A 23,415-nucleotide genomic window follows, 5' to 3' on the forward strand; every position below is an offset into this window, starting at 1 on the left:
AGGGGTCTTCAGTTTCAGAGAGAAGGACATGAGGTGGGTGATTCGTGCTTCAGAGCTTCGCCAAGGGGTGGGATGGAGGCGGGTAAAGGGCAGGGGCTGCCTTCTGAGTGTGGCCTCCCAGAAGCCCCGTCACGGTGGTCGGCAGGCTGCCTTTGAGGACCGTGCGCACAGCCTGCCAGCCTTCTTGTAGGAGAGCAGAGGGGGAAGCCACACCTTGGCGTGTGTAGGGCGCCCCCAGCGGGGCCAGCACTGGAGCCGAACCGAGCCCCAGGGCCCCTCCCCCGCAAGGCTGCCTCCTCTGGGCCTTCTGAGCCCAATGTGTGTTTGCGCTTCAGTGAATGCATATTCACAGGTACACCCATTCCTATTTCAAAATTAGACACGAAGAAGTGTATAAAGTGAAAGTAACAAATGTACACATTGTTTTTAAAAAATTAGACAATACAGGAGTCTGTTTTGTACAAAGTGCGGGTCCCCACTTTCCCACTCACGCCTGGCCCCCCAGAGGTGACCCCAGCAGCTGCTTAGTGTTTGTTCCTTGTTCCATGACGTCTCCTTTGTATACTGGGCTCCTGCATAGGTTTCCGTTTACAACTTGCTTCTGTCACGCCGTTGTCTGTTTCGGAGTTTTCCTTGGCAGCGCATCTCAATCTACCTCACTGAGCGCAGCGTTCTACAGAATGGACGTGCACCTAGTAGCCATTCTCCTACTGGGGGGCAGTTTTTTGGTTGTTGTTTTTTTTGGGGGGGTTTTGCCCTTATAAACAAGGCTGTAACACCATGTCTTTGTACATTTATACATTTCTGTGGTTTAGATTACTAGAAGTAAAAACTTGGGTCAGATTATAGGAGCACTTAAAACTTTTGTAGAGACTGCCAGATAGCCTTCCAGAAGGGGGTCCGGCATGAGACTCTCACCAGCAGGCCCCAACAGTATGCGTTTCCCCTGCACGCTCATCAGTACTAAGCACCTGTTACGTTCTGCACATCTGAGGAGGGCAGGGGCGTGTGCGTGGGGGTGGGGGGCCACTCTCCCTGAGGGAAAACCATCTCGGACACCTGTGGATTAAAGCTCGTGGCCTTTGGCGGCTTCCTTCCTGACACCGTGACAATGCAGAGGGGACAGTGCCCGCCGGTGGGGCTGCAGAGCCCACTGCCCCTCCTGGAGCTCTGGCCTCCCCCCCGCCCTGTACCAGGCCAGCCAGCACCTTACCTTTCCTTGTTGAAGTCTGGTTTCCTAAGAACCCTTTTGGTCACCACTTCCCAGTTGGCTTTCAGAGCCGCCTTTCTTTTCCCATCGCCTGCCAGCTGTGAGGGAACCACATCTGTCTCTGGCCGCTCCAGGACAGCAACCTTTGATGCCAGACTCCCACTCCCCACATGTGGCTGGTGACTTGTTAGCCCCGAGAATCCAGGGTCTCCCGCCCCGTCTCTAACCCAGTGAGATAAACTGAGATCGGGCGTTTTGTATGTCTAATTAGGGTCAGAACAGAGGAGTCAAATTCTGTTCCCCCAGATCTGATGAGCATTCTCAGAGCCTGGGTTTCAGGTGCTGTTTCCTTCCAGAGAGCTGGGAAGGGAGTGGATGAGGCTGGAACTGCCATTCTTTGAGGGTGCAGCAACCCCAGGCAGTGGTGTGATTTCCTCTGACTTAACAGTGAGGCTGAGTCACATGCCAGAGACCTGCCAGGGAGCAAGTGGCAGAGCCGAGACTTGACCCCAGGTGGGCCCACACTGAAGCCACCACTCTGCTCAGAGGCGGGCTCCAAGCTGGTCCCTGAGATGCCATCCCAGAGACCCTCCCCCTAGAGGTGAAGACGGAGCGCCTCTCCTGGTGGGCCCCCTGGCAGAAGAAACTGCAGTTTCTCCTCTCGCCCTTCCCTGCACACCGAGACTCTGGCCTGTGTTCCCCAGATCTCGCTGTTTCCATTCACCCCTGGGGACCACCTTCGTGATTTTGATGTGTCCATGAGCCACCTATGCTGTTATTTACAAAATAATTTCTTTATATTGACTCACGTTTTTTACTTGGGCAAATTTACTTTTAAAGGACCTTTATCACTACTATAAATTGAAAACCAGTTTCACTTGGCATTAATCTAAAGTAACAAAAATAATAAACACAGCGAGATCAAAACAAGGTTATTCTCACTGGATCCTGTTGGCTTCCTGAGCCCCACGCCCTGGTTAGAAAACATTCCGGGTTGGAACCTGCTTCCCTGGCCCGCCCAAAGCCACCCACCAGTGGTCCACAGCCCACTCTTTGGGGGAGCGCTCCCTGGACTGGGCCCCTTTTGCAGGCGCACCAGCTGTCTCTGGGCCTGTGCTTCTGCCCTTCCCCTCACCGCGGTGGCTCTCTCCTCAGCTTCTCTTGCTCATGTGGTGAGATTCTGCTCCTCCTGCGAGGCGAGGCTCAAATGCCACAGTTACTGAGACATGTCCTCTGATCACAGGGCCACTGTCATCCTCGCTGCAGGTGTCCCAGTGATTCCCTGGGACCTTTTTCCATATATCCATCCTGGCACAGATCGGATGGTGAGAAGGTGCGTGTGTGTTTATCCTGTAAGACTTCCTGTGGGAAGGTCGCTTTGTGGTGTGTATTCTCCCGCCTCAGTCAGGAGGCCCTGGGGGCTGGGCAGACGCTGCTGGGCGCTGAAGCGTCGGTGTGCTGTTCCCTGCACCAGTAGGACAGTAGGCCCTCTGTCCTACTGTGCTGGGTGCTCAGAGATGGTGCTGGGACCTGGGTCTTCCTGGCAGGCGTTCGACAACTACCACTCCCCAGTCTAGAGCAGCACCCAGCACTGCGAAGGGGCGGCTGTGCGGCCCCTGAGTGGCAGGTGGCAAGAGCAGCTGTCCGGGGTAGAAGGCTCCCGTGTGAGAAACACAGGGCGTGACGCCCCCATGGAGGGTCCCCGACACTGTTTAAGCGGGGTCCTCTGCAGCTGCTCTGGGGCCCTGATGTCCCTTGGCTTCCACCGCTTTGGCTGGCCGGCTCCCGCTCCCCATTCACTGGCCTTTGGGGCAGTCCGCTGCTCATGTGGCCCCTGCTTGGCACTGTCCGTTTTTGGTTTTGTCCACGACCCACTGTGCACAGTCTGGATCTATACTCCACCCGCTCCCCAGAGTGCGCATGCCCACAGCTCGTGGCGTGGCCAGTGGGGACAGAGGACCAAATGCCCCCGCAGGCCCACGCTGCCCTGCACCCACTCTGCTGACCTCACGCTTCAGCAAGAGGCGTGTGGACTGTGGCCTGCTCAGCAGCCCTGGTGCCGCTTCGGTCTGAGAAAGGGGCCCCTCTTTCTAATTTGCTCCACGTTTCCTTGAAAGCTGTCGCCTTCCCTTGCTGGGCTGTACATCACCTCTACGGTAGGGACTCGGGTGCATTCATCTTGGTATCCAGAGTGTGTGACACCACGGCCTCAGTGAAAGGTCCGTGAATAGTTTCGTCCAGCTGGTCTTTCAAAATGGAGCTGCTAGACTGGGACCTTAATGAAGGAAATACAGGCTTTCATGCAGGCATTTAATCTCTCTCAGCCTCAGACCACTACATACCTCTTAGCTCAAATTGGATAATGCATGGAAAGCATTTTTACTGTTCCTCAAGTTTTCTGTAATTACTTTGTTTAAGTGGGAAAAACCCAGAGCCCTGCATTTCATGATGATTACTTGGGATCTAGTTTTGGGTGGTGCTGAATTATAGCCATGCAAAGAAAATCTCCATGAAATATTAAGGGGTTGCTTTTGCTCCTAAAATATCTACCATCGACTAATATTTCCAGCCAATAAATAGGAAATTGGTATGTATGTGCTGAAGCTTAATAATGCGTTTGACCTGCTGTCACGTGGGGCTCCTAAGCGAGGCTCTGTCTTCTTGTCAGCGGCAGACCTGTGCTTTGTGGCGGTGTTAGCTCTCTATTGTCTGATGGAGTCCAACTGGTGTCGGGCATTGAAATCCATGCTTAGTTCGATGTGTGTGTTCTCTCAGAAAACTGCTAGTTCCCAGCTTGACATTGTTTTCAATCCAAGAGATTTCTGAGCCATATATATTTTTAATATATGCTAAATAATTCATCAAGGAACATGTGTGTTGAAACATTGGTGACTACCTCACTTCCAATTTGACTGTTTCTACCCAATTTTTAACCGTGTTGGTCCTATAGGCAGTCTGTTTCTTAGCTAATGATATAAAATCATCTTTGAAAGGAAAGCTAAAGACTTCTGCATTACCTTTTGCTAGTTTCTGCTTAAAATCCACTGTTTGGTATTTGCAAAGGTCAGATGAGCTATTTTGGTGTCCACGGCCCTGATTAATGGGAAATCCTGCATTTCCATTGGCCCCTGAGGATGAAGGATTAGTGTGGCGGCGGCCGCCGTGGCGGGCAGCATCTGTTGTAATGTCAGAAGCGTGGTGTTGGGAATTGCAGGAGCAGCAGGCCCATGAAAAATGGAGGAGGAGGGAAGCTCCTCTAGCGCCAGCCCCTGTCGAGCTTTCCTCCGTTTGCAATGATGCAAACATCTCCTGGAGCATTTGTTCTCCTCCGTTAAACCTTGTTGCTAAGAATTTAATATGGAGAGCACAAGTGCCCTTCCCTGTGAGGGCGGTGGGCCCTGTGCACAGTCTCTTCTCACCCTGCCAGAAGGTTCCTCAGTTCCCTGCGAGTTGCATGTTTGTGTTCAGCTTTTCACCCCTCCTTGTAGGAGACGTTGGTTTTATTCTAAGTTAAATAAAAATCACTGTGTGGGCTCCAGATTTTCATGAGAAAAGTAGGTGCCTGGTGTGCTGGGGAGAATAACTGAATCCGGGCTCTCTCCCCACCCAGGAGCAGATGGTCTGCATGGGTTCATCCTGTGACCTTCCGTTGCGTCTAAGACACCAAATCTCTGATCCCACGGATCATAAATATTCTTTAGGTTTGCAGCCATGGAGGTGAAGGGAGCATCAAGCTGTCATTCTCTCTTTCCATTTGTCTGGAACCTTTGGAAGGAAACCGTAACATTTTAGGCACTAAATAAGCCTCCTGCAGCCCTGGGCTTTTCAGACATGTGAAGGCACCGCAGTAAGGCTGCCTCAGCCAAGGTCAGGAAGGAGCCCTCTGCTCGGCACGCCGCCGTCCTCCCCTGTCCACTCGAGGCAGCCTCTCCCAGCAGCTGCTGCGTGCCCAGCACTCGGCCTGTCTGCTCAGGGATCTCACTTGTAGTCACCGTAGTGGTAATAGCCACCCATTGTGTAGACGGGGGACAGTGAGGGGTGGCCTCTTCCTGCCCCAGAGGCCACATTCCCACAAACAAGTGCAGCATGAGGGTGCCCTGCTAACGGGGGGGGTGCTGTGCTGGGGCACAGCGAGGAGGTGACATCCGAGCTGGTCCTACAGGAGGTGGGGGCGTGCTGGGAAGAGAGGACGTTAGAGAACAGGTACCCAGGAGTGTGAGGCCGCCAGATTGCAGGCTCTGGGTGCCTGTGTGGGGACCTGGCGAGGGGAGAGGTGGCAGGGAGGGCTGGTTAGTGACAGTTATCCTGGGAGTCAGGTTGAGGAGCGTGGACATTATCTGGAGTTAACTGGGGAGCTCGGGGAGGTTTTTACTGTGCGTGGGGGAGATACGGTCAGATTTCTGTTTGGGGCAGTGTGGGCAGTGACGCTGGTGGGGGCTGCAGTTCACTCCCATGGGAGCTGAGGAGGCGGAGCCCAGCCGGTCCTGCAGCCCCTGTCCTGGCCCCTGCGCTGCCGCTTCCCCCTCCTCCTTCAGCTCACACCCAAGTCCTGCTTCCTTTCGAAGGTCTTTCCTGGACTCTGCAGGGAGCAGCGCTCACCCTTCTCCCGCGCCCCACAGCAGTGCCGGCTGACACCATCTGACCCTCCGCAGAGACTACCTTGTTCCCCAACTCAGATTACTCTTAGGTTGGTGTAAAAGTCATTGTGGTTTCTGCATTTAAACTGCAATTACTTCTGCACCAACCTGATAGCACTTTGGGCTCTAGAATGGTGCCAGTCCCCTAGTGGGCTGGGCCATATGGAGAGGAAGGCAAGGGGAGACGCTTTAAAGCAATTACAGCGGCGCGGAGGGGACTCGAACTGGGGACAGAACACATCTCGGTTTGAGACCCACCTCTGCCTTGTACATTCTCTAGGAGATGAGGTGATTTTTGTTGTTGTTTTTGCTGTTTATTATGCCAGGTTTCAAACATACATGAGAATAGGGAAAACAGCGTGATGAACTTCTATGTACCCATGTTCTCAACATCTGGCCAATCCAGTCTTGTTTCATCTCATTCCCCGCTCCTGGGCCCAGCATTATTGTGCGGCCAATTCCAGACATCATATAATTTTATCCATAAATACTGGAGTATATGTTTCTAAAAGACAATGGCTTTTCGTTGAACTTTAGGTGTCTGAACTAGCTGAGCCCCAGCCTGGTCCCCTGAAAGGCGGGAGTGACGACGCCCTCACGCCAGGGCTGCTGTGAGCAGGCTGGCGAAGGCCTTTGCTGGAACCTTAATAGCTACCGTCTCTTTACGACCTGCCTGGGGGCAGACAAACCCAGGCTCCATTCTCAGCCCCAACATTCACCACCTGTGTTTTGGGGGCACGTTACTCAGTCTGAACCTCAGTGCCCTCATTGTGAAAAATGGGGACAGTCATAGCTCCTTCAGAGGACGGTTTCAAGGTTTCAGCGAGACAATGTATGTATCAGCACGGCTCTTAATACATGGCAGCTCTTACTGTAAACATCCTTTAAGTGTATATATTATTTCTGATTCTCAGCAATCCCACAGTGTTCGTTACTATCCCCATTTTACAAATGAAATGACAGGCTTAAATCCAAAGTTAAGTAATTTGCCTGAGGTCTTGGGGCGAATAAATTGCAGAGCCAGGAGTCTGAGCTCAGGTCTGACTGCCCCCAAGGCCCTACCTTAATTATGGCTAATTCTTCATTGAGCCTTGCTGTGCGGCCCTGTGAAAAGAACATGCTGATCTTGGGGCAGGCTGACCAAGGTCACACGGTCCTTACCTCTGTCTGATGTTTTACACCCGCGCTGGTTTTGTAGAAGCTGCTGATCTGTGTTGCAGATTTTCCCTGGGCCCCTTTGTTCCCATCTCCTGCCTTCTTCCTGCTTCTCATTTGAGGGGCTTGCTAGTGGTCACCTGCATCTGCGAGGAGAGAACTAGACAGCAGAGTGAGGGAGAACATTCAAGTAAAAAAAGTTCCCATTAGCCCTTCTGTGCTCCACCTTAGTGGAAGGAGGCTGAAACACGAAGGCAAAAATGAGGTTCCTAGGTTATCTGTGAATTTTTGTTTTCCATTCAGCCAGGATAGTGAGGGGGGGACAGGGCTTCTTTTGCTTGGAATGGAAAATTTGCAGATAATGTGGCAGAGCCGGAAATAAAACCCAGGCCCTGCCGCCTGGCTAGTGCCATTGAGCTGAGGTGGTTCTGGTTTCATGGGAGTCAGCATAAGCACACACGTGCTCAGCGTTTTGTCCGGCTTTTCACATGTTTCATTTTCACGGCGCAGTGAGGTTCTCTTCGTCAGCAAGGAAGCCAAACACATAAATGCGTCGCCGAGGCCATGGGAGGGCAGAGCGGTGACTTGAGGGGCGTGTTCGGCCCCCAGCAGTCTCTTCCGAGGCCACCACAAAGGCCTCTGGGCCTGCTCGCAGGCGGTGCTGGGCAAGCCCAGGTCCGGGAAATGGCGGTCAGCAAATCTAGAAGGCTCTGCTACTAAGGTGACCTTCGTCTACCTGTTTCCTGGAGAAATGGTCTCCTTTGTGGCCGTGGGCAGGTTCTGGGTGTCATGTCTGGACAGCCGTCTTCAACGGTGTAGTTTCCTCAGATAAAACACTAGGACAGATTTTAGGGGAAGGTTGAGCGTCCCAGGACTATAGATCAGACAGGGATGGTTTGCAAGCCTTGTGGAGAAGCCACCTTTCTGGGTGGGAATGCAAAAGCGATCACCTCTGGCACGACAGCCTGGCTTTCTTGGGATCCAGCCAAGAAAACAATTTATGAGACTGACCCACACACTTAACTAGCTAAAGCTTTGAGCTGTAATCCAGAAGCTTTATTATGGAAAGCAGAGTTAAAATTGTTCCCTCTGAAACCCTGTGGCTATTTATTTGAATTAGTGACGTCACCCCAATGACAGCCGTGGAGACCAGTCTTTAATTGGGAGAAAATTTGCCCTGAATTTCATCAGAATGGCATTTCTCAAGGTCTTGAGTGTTGTTCTTCTTCCTTTCAGCCTTACCTTACTCTTACTCTTTGTTCAAAGAGTCACAGCTCATTTCCTCCCTGACCCCTTCCTCCTCCATGCTCCCCAGCAGTCTGGGGGCTCTCTTGCCTGTGCTGTGCCCAAGGGAGCTCAGCCTCAGGGTCCCCAGGCTCTACCTGTCATGGCAGCGTGACCTTTTGAACAAGTCACCTTTTATGAGCCTCAGTTTCCTCAGCTATAAAATGGGCCTAACATTTATTGCATAGAGTTATTTAAAGCTACCATTTATTGAGTACTTTCACTACAGGCCAGGCATTTTTCTAAGTGCTTGATAAATACAAGCTTATCTCCTCTTAATATCAACTGGATGAAGCAGACCTCTTAACGTCCCCATTTTGTACATGAGGAAGTTGAGGTGCAGAGATCACACCACTGGTAAATAAAGTGCCTACCGTGTTTCCCCAAAATAAGACCTAGCCGGACAATCAGCTCCAACGTGTCTTTTGGAGCAAAAATTAATATAAGACCTAGTCTTATTTTACTATAAGACCTGGTAATATAATATAATATAATATAATATAATATAATATAATATAATATAATATAATATAATACTGGGTCTTATATTAATTTTTGCTCCAAAAGACTCATTAGAGCTGATTGTCCGGCTAGGTCTTATTTTCAGGGAAACACAATACTTTAGAATCTAGTACATAGTAGACATACAATAAGTGTTTATTGAGTCTCAATACCTCCCTCATCTAAATATCTGTTACATTTATAACCTGTGCCCTATAGTTTTTACTTTAACTTTTCTCTGAGAATATTGACTGTACCAATCTCATCTTCAAATCTGGGTTTACTTTTTAAACTTTGTGTTATGGAAAATTTTAAACATGCAAAAGTATAATAGTATAATGAACCTCCACTTACTTATCCTTTATACAACTTCAACAATTATTAACTCATGACCTTTTATATTTTGTCAATATGTTTGCCTACTCCCTCTCCTGGCCTATATTATTTTGAAGTAAATTCCCCAAATCACATTATTTCAGTTATGTATTTCAGTGTGTATTTCTAAAAGAAAATGAACTCTTTTTTAAAAAAAACATAATACTACCATAATACTATTATTATACTTTAAAAATTAGCAATAAGCCCCTAATATTGCATATTCAGTTAGTATTCAAATTTGTAATTGTCTCAAACTGTTACATTTTTTTAAGTTTGTTTGTTTGAATAAGATCTAATAAGGTACAACATTACAGTTGGTTGACATGTCTCTTATGTCTCTTTTAATCTCTAGGTTCCTCCTCCATGTTCATTTCATTACAATTTACTTGTTGAAGAAACCAGCTCATTTGTCCTATAGTTTCCTGTGGTCTCGGTTTTGCTGACTGTATCTCCATGGTATCATTTCACATTTTCATGTTCCTCTGTTCTCAGTATTTCATGTAAACTGGAAGTTCCATCTATGGTCTCATCAAATTCAGCTTTAATTTTTTTTTTTTTTTTTAAGATTTTATTGAGGAAGGGGAACAGGACATTACTGGGGAACAGTGTGCACTTCCAGAACTTTTTTTCCAAGTCAAGTTGTTGTCCTTTCAATCTTAGTTGTGGAGGGCGCCGTTCAGCTTCAAGTTGTTGTCCTTTCAGTCTTAGTTGTGGAGGGCGCAGCTCAGCTCCGGGTCCAGTTTTGCTGTTTTCTAGTTGCAGGGGGCAGCTTTAATTTTTTTTGACAAGACTGCTTTAGGGTGATGATTTCTGTCTTGCAGGGACCTGATGTCTGGCTGTATTTGTCTTTGTGATGTTTGTGCCTAGATCCACCGATTCTTAGGGATTGTAAGTGGTTTCCAAACTGGAGTTTCACTGCCCTGAGGCCTGTTCCTCAGATGCCTGTCCCAGGGCTGGGCACACAAAGAAACTTTGGTGGGAATTAGTACTAGTTACTGATTTTTTGTCTCGCTTAGACACTCTTGCTCACTGATTGGTCATTAAGAAATGGCCCTCAAAAAAAGAAAGAAGAGAAAAGAAAGAGAGGGCCCTCCCTGGGGAGAGGAATTAAACTGTCTCCTTGATTTAGAAGCCCCCCATGGGCTCAGTGCTCTTGGTGTTTGTTCCTTTAACCCCCAGCGATCCGAGGGCACTGACGTGCGGCCTGATGGCAGGAGCTGAGGGCCTCAGGCAGCCTGGGCACTAACCTGGGGTGCGCTGGCCACCAGTGCCGCGTGTTGAATTCGGGCGGCGACTGGTCACAGCTGGTCTCAGAAGCCTCTCCCCAGATGGCAGTGAAGGTTCCGTGCCGCCCTGCCAGCCAGCTGCCAGTGTTTTGCCTGCCATTGGTCTCAGCACCACCAGGCAGACAGTGCTAGGGAGGGAAGCGTCACCCGGACAGGGCTGGCCTCCTCTGTGAGCCTTGGGAAAGGCTTCGTTCAGATGAAGATACTTCCGCACTGAGTGACAGCAAGTCATTTAGAAGCTGTTCGCGTATCAGGGTCTTAACTGGATCGTTGTCATCCCTCTCCGAGTCACTACATTATACCTTAGCGGCGGAGCACCTGGGCTCAGCAGTGGGACACACTGGGTCTAGTACCGGTCCTGCTGCTTGCTGAGTGTGTCTGGCCAAGTCTCTTCGCTCCTCTGAGGTAATCAGGTAAGTAAGGCGCCTAGGATAGTACAGGACTCAGCCAGGTGCGGTGGTGGCGTTTCACAATCCTCTGCCTCCTGAACGAGGCCCGCGCGTTTATGACGTGCAGGTAGAAGTGGAATCTGGAGAGACCTGCAACCTCCTGGCTGTCGTGAGTCTCACAGGCTTCTTCCACGATGGCCCGCCATTCCACTCCCTCGTGGAGGGTTGAGTGACTCCTTTCCTCTTCCCAGGGCCTCTCCTGCATCATTCACTGTGTGGGACAGCCCTGCCAGGTGCAAGACTGCCGTCAGCCTTACGTTTCGAGTGAAGAGGGCAGCTTCTGGCCACTCCAGTGAAATCCATGGCACTCAGGGTCTCCCAGGTGGAAGCAGCCCCTTGGGTTACCAAGAGCAACATTTCTGGCAAAGCAGTGCTCCTTCTAGAGTGTCCCCAGGTGAGCACCAGCCCACACCGGTACCTCCAGTGATGGACACTCGTTGTCTCACAGGCAGCGCACCCCCCTGTTGGCTGCGTCTCCGGTGAAACAGAAAGGCCTTGATTTTGTCTGAAGTCTGCCTCCCTCCTCTTTCCTCTTGTCAGTGCTGGGGCACTCTCCGTTGCACCACACTGCTGTGGGAGGGGCGACCTCGGTGTGGGGTCATCGTACAGATGGGGGTCTCTGCTCCCAGTGGCACTGTGTTCTGGAGAGCCCCCCAAAGCAGAGGTGCCCTATGGCAAAGTCCCAGCAAGCACGTGGTATGTGGAGACTCTGTGGGTGTGACCGAAATGGAGTACAGTTCTCTGTTATGCGCTGTCAGACGTGGGGATTGGGGGGGTGGGTTGGTGAGACAAGAGGGGACGATGTGGGAAGTACCCTTAAGCTTAAGAGTGGATTTGGAGCCCGGAGTGGGTGTTAACCTTTCCACACGTCCCCTCCCCCTACGGTGCAGCGCTCTCTAGGGCCTCTGTTATGTTCCGGTGTGAGTGCTTCGCCGTGGCATTACTCACTGTCATTTATCCTTGCATTTTCCCATTCCTGCAGCCCGCAGGAAATGAGACTGCAGCATGTGTGCTGTGCTCTGTGTCAATGCCGGGCAGTATGTCAGCCTCAGAAAGCTGCTGGTGGGCTGAGCACCCGTGACACCCGTGGGGATAGAGTCCGCAGGCCTCGGGCTCCGGGATCGCTGGGAAATGCCCTCCTGCAACGGTGGTACAGAAAAGTGGGAAAGAATTTTGGTTTCATCTGGTTGATGGGTACCAGGCCCCACTTGCTATTACCAGCCATGCCCACGAAATTCCCCTAATTTGGAACCCCTAATGGGACTGGGTGGATATTGACACATAGGTTGCCATTTCGTTGTTGGTTGACCCCTATCAAAGACAAAAGTAAATAGTCTAGTGTTCTTCAAATGGGATTATAGTGGAATGCCTGTTCCCAAACCAGGGGATAAGTTAGTTGGGCTTTTATGACATTTCTATCTGAGGAAGAGGTCATATTGGCCTGCTTTGGGGTGACCAGATAACTCTGGGAATATGTACCACTGGAGAAGGGACAATTGCCAGGTATTGCTTTCCTTTATCTCTAGGGTGCAGGGACAGATGTCCTCAGCTGTCCTGACATTTGTCACTACATGCTGTGCATCAGGAGACCCTGCATGAAAGGGTCATGGGAGGCCAGTCCTGCGTTTGCTCTGTGACCTGGTGAGAAGCAAGGCAGGGTGACTGCAAGGGTTGAATCAGGCTCTTAAGCCCTTTTCCCCCCTGATAATTTCAAAGCGTGAATTAAAGAAAAATATTCATTATCCTACTACCCAGAGGTCACTCTAATAAACATTTTGGCATATTTCTTTCCCGTGTTGTTAATACATTTTTCTTTACAGAGATTGTGCTGTGAAGACAACTTTGTGCACTGTTTCTGTGTTCACTTAACATACAATAAGCATTTTTAATTAAAAAACAGCTTATAAATATCATTTTTAAATGACTCCATAAAGTTCCATCATGTGAATATATTGTAATTTACTTTACCGTTCCTTTAACGTTGGACATTTAGATTGTTTCTTTTTGGTTCTTTTTTCTGTGTGGTTATAATTAATGCAGCGATCAACATGTAGGACTTAAATCTTTGTCTGCATTTTAGATTATTTACTTATAATAAATTCCTTTAAGTAGAATTACCATGTCAAAGGGTATGCTCATTTTTAAGATTCTTACTCTCCAAAAAGATGTATGTTGCTTTCTATTTGCTCAGCCTTGCTGGGACCCAATGCGGGTCCGGTTAGAGGGACTCGCGTGTGGAATGGCGTTGGTGGGGCTTCCTGGAAGAAGGGTGTTTAGGCCACATTGTGAAGGTGTTGAGCGTTAAGTAGGGTGGAAGCACGTGGAGGTGGTGGGGAGGGAGTATCCTAGTTACCCAGGCAGAGACAACACAAGGCAGCGGAGCTGAGGCCAGACGATGGGGGGGTGGAGGGAGACGGATGCAGTGGAAGCAGGGCGGGAGCAGAATGTAGACTTTCCCCTGACAGCAGCGGGCAGCCATAAAGGGGCCTGAAGCAGACCAGGACGTGAGGGGACTTGCATTCCAGAAAGGTCACTCCAGCTGCTGGTTGGGGATGGGTTGGAAAGGGCAGGAGGGGCTGCGGGGAGACCAGCTAGGAGTGTTGCACAAGAGGCTTCCTCAGACTGCTGAAGTGACAGGAGAGAGTGCATTTCATTTAAATGCCCACTGTTTACTTCCTACTGAGGCTGGATATTCCTATGTTGGTTTGCCAGCTGTGTCTCATCATTTGTGACTCGAGCACGTATGTCCGAAAGGCTCTTCGCGCCTTCAGGCACCACCATTGCAGACTTTGGAAACGGTGTGGCCAGGCGTGTAAGTCAGCTTTGCTGCAGAGCCTGGGAGACCCGGCAAGGCGAGGGGCTGCCCTGGGTCCTTGGGCCCAGGATGGCGGCTTCCAGGCACACCAGCCTCTGTTCACCCCAGTCCTTCTAAAGCAGGCACCATGACCAGGGCCTTGGAAAGCACAGCTCAGCAAGCTCAGAGTCACCTGACTGGAAATAGCAGTGGTCGCGGAGGTCACTTTTCTGCCATCAGATTTGGAGGAAGAGGCTCAGAGTGCAGCAACTTAATTTAAATCAGGGGTCCTTAGTCATCGGGGCAGGTTTCTTTTATTATCTTTTTTTAATTTAGAAAAAATTTTTCAATCACAGTTGCCATTCTATATTGTATTAGTTTCACGTGTATAGCATAGTGGTTAGACATTTACGTAACTTATGAAGTGATCCCCCAATAACACCCACCTGAAGTCACGTGTAATTACTACAAGATTGACTGTGCTCCCGTAAGCTGTACTCCACATCCCTGTGACTGTTCTGTCACTGCCCATTTGTACCCCTCACCCAGCCCCCTTCCCATCTGGCAACCTTCAGTTTGTTCTCCATATCCATGAGTTTGTTTCTGTTTTGTTTGTTCATTTATTTTGTTTTTTAAATCCCACACACGGGAAATCATATGGTACTTTTTTCTTCTCCGTCTTATTTCACTTAGCATGATACTCTCTAGGTCCATCCACATTGTCACAAATGGTAAGATTCATTATTTTTATGGCCAACTAATATTCCATTGTATATAGGTACCGCATTTTCTTTATCTGGTTCATCTTTTGATTGGAGCATTTAATTCATTTACATTTAAAATAATTATTGACAGGTATGTAGTTGTTACCATTTTATTAATTGTTTCCTGATTGTTTTTGTAGTTCCTCTCTGTTCCCTTCTTATTCTCTTGCTTTCTTCTCTTGTATGTTGATGACTTTCTGCAGTGTTGGGTTTGGATTCCTTTCTCTGTATTTTGTGTGTATTTCTTGTAGAGTTTTGGTGTGTGGTTACAATGTGCTTCGTATAAACGAAGCTATGTTTATAGCAGTCTGTTTTAAGTTTATGGTCGCTTAAGTTCAAACATATTAAAAAATCACTACCACTTTTACTCATCCGTCCACCACATTCATGTTTTTGTCATTATTTTTTACTTCTTTTGTGTTTATGTGTTTGTATATATCCCTTAATTTACTGTTGTAATTACACATGCTCTTCCTGCTTTTGCCTTTTAACCTTTGTGCTAACTTTACTGTTGGTTGATTCACTGCTTTTATTATGTGTTTGCTTACTTCAGTGAGATTTTTTTCCTTTGTGATTTCTCTTATTCATATTTTTCATTTGTTTTCCTTCTTCTTCTTAAAGAGGTCCTTTTAACATTTCTTGTAATACTCGTTTGGTGGTGATGAACTCCTTCAGCTTTTTCTTGTCTGGGAAGCTCGTTATCTCTCCTTCAACTCCAAATGACAGCCTTGCTGGGTAGAGTCATCTTGGTTGTAGGTCCTGGATTTTCATCAGTTTGAATATTTCATGCCAATCTCTTCTGGCTGGAAAAGTTTCTTTTGAGAATTAGATGACAATCTTATAGGAGCTCCCTTGTAGGTAGCTAACTGCTTTTCTCGTGTTGCTTTTAAGATTCTCTCTTTGTCTTTAAGCTTTGGCATTTTAATTATGATGTGTCTTGGTGTGGGCCTCCTCGGGTTCATCTTGTTTGGGATTCTCTGTGCTTCCTAGACTTGTATGTCTATTTCCTTCGCCACGTTAGGGAAGTTTTTTGTCATTATTTCTTCAGATAGGTTTTCAATCCCTTGCTCTCTCTCTCGCTTCTCCTTCTGGTACCCCTATAATGTGAATGTTGTTATGCTTGATGGTGTCCCAGAGGTCCCTTAAACTCTCCTCATTTTTTTTTTTTTTTTTAATTCTTTTTTTCTTTTTGCTGTTCTGGTTGGGTGTTTTCCACTATCTTGTCTTCCAAATCACTAATTTGATCCTCTGCTTCATCTAATCTGCTGTTCATTCCATGTAATGGATTCTTCATTTCAGTTTTTGTATTCTTCATTTCCAACTGGTTCTTTTTCATGTTTTCTATCTCATTTTTTGTTGCTTATCTCTTTGTTGAAGTTCTTACTGAGGTCCTCTATTTTTTCCTGAAGTTCCTTGAGCATCCTTCTAACCAGTGTTTTGAACTCTGTCTGGCAGATTGCTTGTCTCCATTTTGTTTAGTTCTTTTTTGGAGTTTTGTTCTTTTTTGGAGTTTTGTTTCCCCCTGTTAAATTTGTTCTGTTCTTTCATTTGGGACATGTCTCTTTGTCTCCCCATTTTGGCTGCCTCCTTGTATTTGTTTCTATGTATTAGGTAGATCTGCTATGTCTGCCAGTTTAGCAGAGTGGCCTTATGTAGTAGGTGTCCTGTGCAACCCAGTGGGGCCATCTCCCTGTTCACCTGAGCCGGGTGCTCCAGGGGTGTCCTTTGTGTGGGTTATGTGTGCTCTCCTGTTGTGGTTGAGCCTTGATTGCTGTTGGCACATCAGTAGGTGGGATTGAGCCCCAGGCTAACTGGCTGTGAGGAGACTGGCTGTGCACAGCAGACAAGCTGTTGTGCAGGGGCTGACCCCACGAGGCAGGATTTGCTTTAGCGGAACTCTGGTGCCTGCAGAGTCCACCCTTTGTGTGTGTCACTTGTGGCATTAACTGAGTGGTGCTCTGGTGTGGTCTGAAGCCAGCCACAAGTGTGTTGGTTCTGGGGCCTCTTGGGAGGGGCTCTAGTGCAGGTCAATGCCAGCCACTGCCTGAGTCTGGCCTGGAGACACCTGGTAGGAGCTACAAAGTGATCTGCAGTTGGTAGCTGCCTGTGCTTGGCTTGGAAGCACTTGGGAGTGGGTATGCTGTGAACCGAGACCAGCTGCCATTAGTGCTGGGCTTGGGGCTGCTTAGCAAGAGGTACAGGGCACACCAAGGCCAGCTGCTGCTTGTTTGGGGTTTGTGGACCTTTGAGAGATTTTAGAAAAGTCCTCAGCCCAGGCCCAGGCTGGCCGCTGGTGTGGATTAGACAGAAAGGCAGGGCATGTAAATTGGGTGGGGCAAGGTCTCAGAGAATCACCAGGGTGGGGCAAGAGTGGTGTTATGTTAGCCAGGTTGATGGAGACTCAGATTTGGCACCTGCCTGCTCTTACTTTGTGTGGGGACGGCTCAACAAAGGAACAGTGGTGCCTGCCAGCACTTTAGTCCAGGAGAGAGCTGCCCCTCCAGCCCTCGTTCTGAAGGCACACAATTCAGTTCCTGCCCTTGTGTCCCTGGCACTTTTTAAGCTGCTGTCCCTTCCCTGGAGCTTAGGGTGAGTGTTTGTGAGTGAATCTGTACTCAGGCCCTTTAAGAGGACACCTGGGTCTACAGAAGCTCTCCATCTCATTCAGATGAAATCCCTGCTGTTTTTGCAGCCACGTGTTATGGGGACTCCTTTCCCTAGCACTGAAGCCCTGGGTTGGGGAACCCAGTGTGGGTCTGGTACCCCTCACTCCCCAGTGGGGACCTCCACAGCAGAGAAATCCCTCCTGATTCTTAACCACCACATGTGGGTGTGGTACCAGCCCTTCTTCTTCTTTGCCCCTCCTACCAGTCTCGATGTGGCTTCTTCCTTATATCCTTAGGTATGGGACTTTTGTTCAGCCAGTCTTCCAGTGGTTCTCAAGGGTTCCATAATTTAGTTGTAATTTTAATGTGGTCATGGGAAGAGGTGACCACAGCATTTACCTACTCTGCCATCTTGACCTAGGGCAGCTTTGTTTCAGAAGAAGCCCAGCCAAGGCTCTTTATTGCCAGCAGGCCACAAACATTTGCTAGAGTGGAAAAGATAAGTAGACAGTAGAGTCTTAGATATGAAGTTACCTCCCCCTACCTGACTCCCATAGTTCAGCTGCTTTTCTAAAGTTAACAGCATCCAACTTGTAGATCTTGCCTATTAACATATTTATTAGTAAGCTACGTGGGCTTACTGAGGGAAGTTCAGGCAGGGGTTTGCCAAAAACGTACCCTGGTTGGAAAAAAATTTTTTAATACTTGGCTGCTTGCCATGCTGCAGGGCCTTGTGTACCTGGTTCCTCCCAGAGGGTGGCTGGCTTTGTATGCAGTGCACATGGCACCCTGAATCTTCCCCTAATTGCTATGTGCAGGGTAGCTGAGTGCAGCGTAGCAGCTGAGTAATGAACCCACATTTTTCTTTGCAGCTTCTCGATTAGGAAATCACAGGGACCTTGAGCCTCTGTTTCATTGGGGAGTGTTTTCCCCTGTTAAATGTGGATGGTTTCAGGTTGTTAAAATGCTACCATCATAGCTGACAGCGTTGTCATGGTTCTGTGTACGTGGTCATGCCCTTGCTTTGGCTGAAGACCTCCTTAGTTACCATCTAATTTTACACAAAGACCAGATAAGATATGGCATAGAGTTGATGAGCTGGCCCACCAGAGGCCTTCCAAAAGTTACTATATGATGACTGTATAGGTTGACAAGTTTTTTTAAAAATCACAAACTGGGGGTGGCTGGTTAGCTCAATTAGTTAGAGCGTGGTGCTAATAACACCAAGGTTGCCAGTTTGATCCCCACATGGGCCACTGTGAGCTGCGCCCTCCTTAGGGGGAAAAAAAAATGACAAACTGGTTCTAAAAGAAATATATATATATTTTGTAGAAAATTTTGGAAAGTTACCCTCCCTTCCCAACAACAAAACCAAAATGGAAGAAAACGTAGTTCTTACCACTAAGATGTGTACCACTGTGACCATATTGGGATTAGCTTTCCAGGCTTTTCTTTTTTACATAGGTGTACACTTTTTAATATAAAACTATGTGTACTGCTTTTATCTTGATTTTTGTCCCACTTAATGTGTGATGAACACTTGTCCACTGTCACATTTTTCCCCTAACGCAGTAGCCAAATGTGCAGACTGCAAGCAAGCCGTTGCAGGCAGAAAGTCACTTCGTGGAATGATGCTGTCATCTCGGTTAGGGCCTCATGGCGTCAGGTTTGGGGCCCCCAATCATATTCTTTAAATATTGTCAGAGGTGGGCGGCCGGATGGCTCAGTTGGTTAGAGCGCGAGCTCTGAACAATGGGGTTGCCGGTTCGATTCCCACATGGGCCAGTGAGCTGTGCCCTCCACAGCTAAATTGAAGGACAATGATTTGGAGCTGATGGGCCCTGGAGAAACACACTGTTCCGCAATTAAAAAAAAAATTATGTGTGTGTGTGTGTGTGTGTGTGTGTGTGTGTGTGTAGTCAGAGGTGGCAGATCATCATCTTTTAAAGGGTGGCTTTGATTTTTAAAACAAGCCAATAATTTCCCACACCCCACTGTTGTATGCTGGGCAAGGCCAAACTTGAGATGTGGTGACAGCAAATGAGGTTAGTGTTTCTCGGTGACTTGTAGGGGAGGAAAGAAGATGAGAGTAAATATTGACTGGACACGTGTGACGGCTCCGCGAGGCTGCGCACTTGACAGCCAGCTCTAACCGCTCCACGTGAACGCCGCTGGAAGTGTGGCGCTGGGCCTCACGCCGTGGCTTGGGGGCATCAGGATTTGCTGAGGAGCTTGGTAAAAATGCCCATGAGGCCCGGATTAATGGGGGTACGAGGGAGAGAGGGTCACAGGGGGCATGAACCTTATCTGGAATTGTAGTTGGGCACTGCTCATTTCCTATCCCACATCTATGCCTCATTTCTCCTTGATTTTGTTTGGGGGGATATGTGCCCAGCTAAACAATTGTCTTACATAGTCTCCCTGGCAACTAGGAGTGACCACAGGACACAATTCTGACCTATGAGATGGAGGCATAAGCCCCTAGCGAGAGCACCCCTTCATAAATAAAAAGGTAAACGCTTAGGGCCTTGTGCCTTCTCCCTGCCTGTTTCATGGACGCTGCCTTCCGGAGCAGCGGCCGCATGGCAGTCACAGGGGTGGAAGCCACAGGCCGGTGATGCCGGAGCAAGAAGACAAGATCCTGGGTTCTTCGTGCCGTCCTGGAGCGGCTGCTGCAACCCTGTCTGCCTGCTTCTAGATTTGTTCTCGTTCCATGAGAAAAATACACCCCCCCCCCCCGCCTGTTTAAGTGACTGTTAGGTTTTTTAAAATTGCTTGCAGCTGAATGCAATCATAACTGATAAGGTAATGTTTTAATATTTTACAAGGGGGAAGTATATTTACATATTGTGTAATTAAAAATGAAAAATAATTTAAATCCCCACAGATCCCTAGGCCCCACATCAGACTCACTGAAACAGAATCTTTGGGGATGGGACTCACGTATCTGTATTTTAAACAAACTCCCAAATGACTCTGATGCACAATAAAATATGAGAATCTTTTCCATGTGCATTAATACTGTTATCCCCATTTTATATATGAGAACAGTGAGGACCAAGGAGGTTAAACAACTTTACCTAATATTATTTTTATTATTATTATTAGTTTCAGGTGTACAAAACAATGTCCTAGTTAGACATTTACACCCCTCATAAAGTGATAGTCCCCCTCCCCCAATCCACTACCCCTCTGACATCGTATGCAGCTGTTACAGTTCCACTGACTGCACTCCACATCCCGTGGCTATATATATATATAAATAAAATTATAGTTGACATTCATTATTATTCAGCTTCAGCTTCAGGTGTACAGCGCAGTGGTCAGACATCTACACCATCCCTGAGGTTGTCTCCCTAATAAGACAAGTGTCCATCAGATACCCTACAAAATCTTTACAACATTATTGATTATATTCCCCAAACTGTCCTTCGTATCCCTGTGACAATCTTGTGCTTTCTAATTCCCTCACCTTTTCCCTCATCCCCACCCTCCTCCCATCTAGCAACCCTCAGCTTTTCCTCTATGTCTCTGAGACTGTTTCTGATTAGTTTATTCATTTATTCTATTCTTTAGATTCCATATATAAGTGAGATCATATGGTATTTGTCTTTTTCCGTCTGACTTATTTCACTTAGCATAATGTTCTCTAGGTCCATCCATATCGTTGCAAATGGTAAGATTTCATTCTTTATGGCTGCGTAATACTCCATTGTATAAATGTACCGCAGTTTCTTAATCCAGTCATCTACCAATGGGCATTTCGATTGTTTCCATGTCTTGGCTATTGTGAATAACTCCATAGTAAACATAGGGGTGCATATATAATTTCGAAATTAGCGTTTTGGATTTCTCTGGATAGATACCTAGGAGTGGAATTGCTGGGTCATAGGTAGTTCCATTTTCAGATTTTTGAGATACCTTCATACTGATTTCCATAGTGGCTGCACCAATCTGCATTCCCGCCAACAGTACACAAGGGTTCCCTTTTCTCCACATACTGCCAGCACTTGTTGTTTGTTGATTTATTTATGATAGCCATTTTGACTGGGGTGAGGTGGTTTCTCATTGTGGTTTTTATTTGCATTTCTCTGATGATTAGTGAGGTTGAGCATCTTTTCATGTCTGTTGGCCATCTGTATGCCCTCTTTAGAAGAGTGTCTCTTCATGTCCCCTGCCCATTTTTTAATTGGGTTGTTTGTTGTTTTGGTGTTGAGTTGAATGAGTTTTTCATAAATTTTGGATATTAACCCCTTATCAGATGTATCATTGGCAAATATCTTCTCCCATTCGGTAAGCTACCTTTTAATTTTGATGGTTTCCTATGCTGTGAAAAAACTTTGAAGTTTGATGTAGTCCCATATGTTTATTTTTTCTCTTATTTCCCTTGCCCGAGGGGATATATCAGTAAAAATATTGCTAAGGGTAATGTCTGCAAATTTACTTCCTATATTTTCTTCTAGGAGTTTTAGTTTTCATATCTTACATTTAAGTGTTTAATCCATTTTGAATTTATTGTATATGGCGTAAGGGAGGTGTTCCAATTTCATTAAAAAAATATGGAACGCTTCACGAATTTGCGTGTCATCCTTGCGCGGGGGCCGTGCTAATCCTCTCTGTACCGTTCCGATGTCAGTGTATATGCTGCCAAAGCGAGCACTTTACCCAATATTTTTAAATGAGATTTACATCCAGTACTGTCTGGTTCCAAAGTGCTTCCCCCACCCTCCCAGCCCAGTGAGGCCTGGCTTTTCTTTCCACAACACAGACAGACGTGTTACTTCTGAAGGGAACTCCAAAAGAGAAGATTCAAAACTGGTTTGGGCCAGTTTTGCACTTGTGTCCAGGGACCCCATCACTGCAATGCCGATCCCCCCGGAAATGAAGAAGGCAGTGGTTCCCGGCGGATTTGTGCAAACGTGGACTCCGAAGTCCTTGGTCTTGTCTTCTGCTTTTGAAACAAAAATGCTTTGAAGTCTGTTTCTTCTGTAGACTTTCTAGGGTTAAGTCACGTAAGAGTTACTAGAACATCTCACCCATGAAAGGTAATTATGGTTGTTTTATGAATGTGGAAGACATACAGCTTGTAAGTGCTAGAGCAGTCTCCTGTGAGTTATTAGAACTCGCAGTATTCATGTTATACCAAATTAGCCATCAAGGGCTGATGGATTTGATCTGTAGATCACGAAGGCATTGGTGAGTGCGCTACATTCATTACAATTAAATACACACCCTCTTGGCTGGAATGGGAGCTTTGGGTAACGTGGCCGCCTCCGGTTGTAATAATGCGAGTCACGTGGGTATTGGAGAGCTGTATGGTGAGAATGACTTCCCGATGGGGAAGATGATCTTTGCTGTGTGAGCAGGAAGTCAGTGTCCTGAGAGCCTCCAGGGGCTGCAGCATTGCCCGGATAAAGTGTGGCCTAGGAGGAAGGCGCTGAGTTCTGGGCCTGCATCTGGCAGGAAGCCGCTGTGTGGCAGGGTCTCTTACATACCTAATTCCAAACAGACTTGCAGACCTCTCCCTGTTGTGGAGGTCCTCCTATGTGGAAAGCATTGTGGGAGATGCTTCCGTATGTTGCCCTCACAGAGCTCCTTTTCTGGTGGAGGAGAGAAGACAGATACCAAGTCTCGGTAGCTATGACAATAGCAGCTAGTGGCACCCCCACTTCTCCTGAGGATTGTTATTCGCCAGGTCCTGTGCCAGGCCTTGAGAGCTGTTCATCTCATTCTGACGAAAGCTTCGCAAGGTGTGGGTATTATTATTCCTGCTCTACAGCTGTAGAAACTGAGGGTCAGAGAGATTTAGTTGCTTGCTCAGGGTCCCATAGCCAATAAACAGCAGAATCAGATGTGAGCTCAGGTCAGCGCAGCACCTCTGCCTGACTCTGCCTGCATGGGGTCTGCCTGGTGGGGTGGCAGGGGTGTGGGAAGGGTGTGGGAGGAGACGTCTTGAGCTTGAGAGGATTGGGGAGCTCTTTGTAGAAGAGGCAGGATTTGAAGCGTTTAGGATGATTAAACTCTTCAACTCTTAAAATATGAGAAAGTCAGAGTATGTTCTGGGAATGAGGAGCCTGGTTCTATTGAATGTGTGTTTCCTTGTGGGGCTGGGGCGGGGCGGGGAGAGGGCCATGAAGCTGGGAGAGTAACTGAGACAAACTGTGAAGGGCACTCGGTGCCCAGCTAAGGTATAGGAAGCGCGTTTTGTATTCTATGTAAAACCGTTTTGAAGATGTTACATATTGTGCTGCTCACTATTCTTTAATATAAGAATGACTGCAATAAATTCATCTCAAAATGTAGTGTCAGGAAAAAGAATTTCTCCCCCCCAGTGCAAAGTCTTTTATTCTG

At 47.7% G+C, this 23,415-nt stretch overlaps 1 protein-coding gene and 1 non-coding gene across 8 annotated transcripts in view; one reads left to right on the forward strand and one right to left on the reverse strand.

Moving 5' to 3' along the window:
* The window catches only part of TOM1L2 (target of myb1 like 2 membrane trafficking protein), a 109,837-nt gene that overhangs the window by 15,631 nt on the left and 70,791 nt on the right, over positions 1-23,415 (forward strand). The gene's annotated exons all lie outside the window — the stretch shown is intronic.
* On the reverse strand, positions 21,618-21,724 carry LOC141569121 (U6 spliceosomal RNA). The gene has a single exon (XR_012492513.1). It is a non-coding gene; the product is annotated as a U6 spliceosomal RNA (small nuclear RNA).

Source organism: Rhinolophus sinicus, chromosome 12 (assembly GCF_057876585.1).
Source record: "Rhinolophus sinicus isolate RSI-liver-muscle chromosome 12, RSI-T2T, whole genome shotgun sequence".
Lineage (NCBI taxonomy): Eukaryota > Metazoa > Chordata > Mammalia > Chiroptera > Rhinolophidae > Rhinolophus > Rhinolophus sinicus.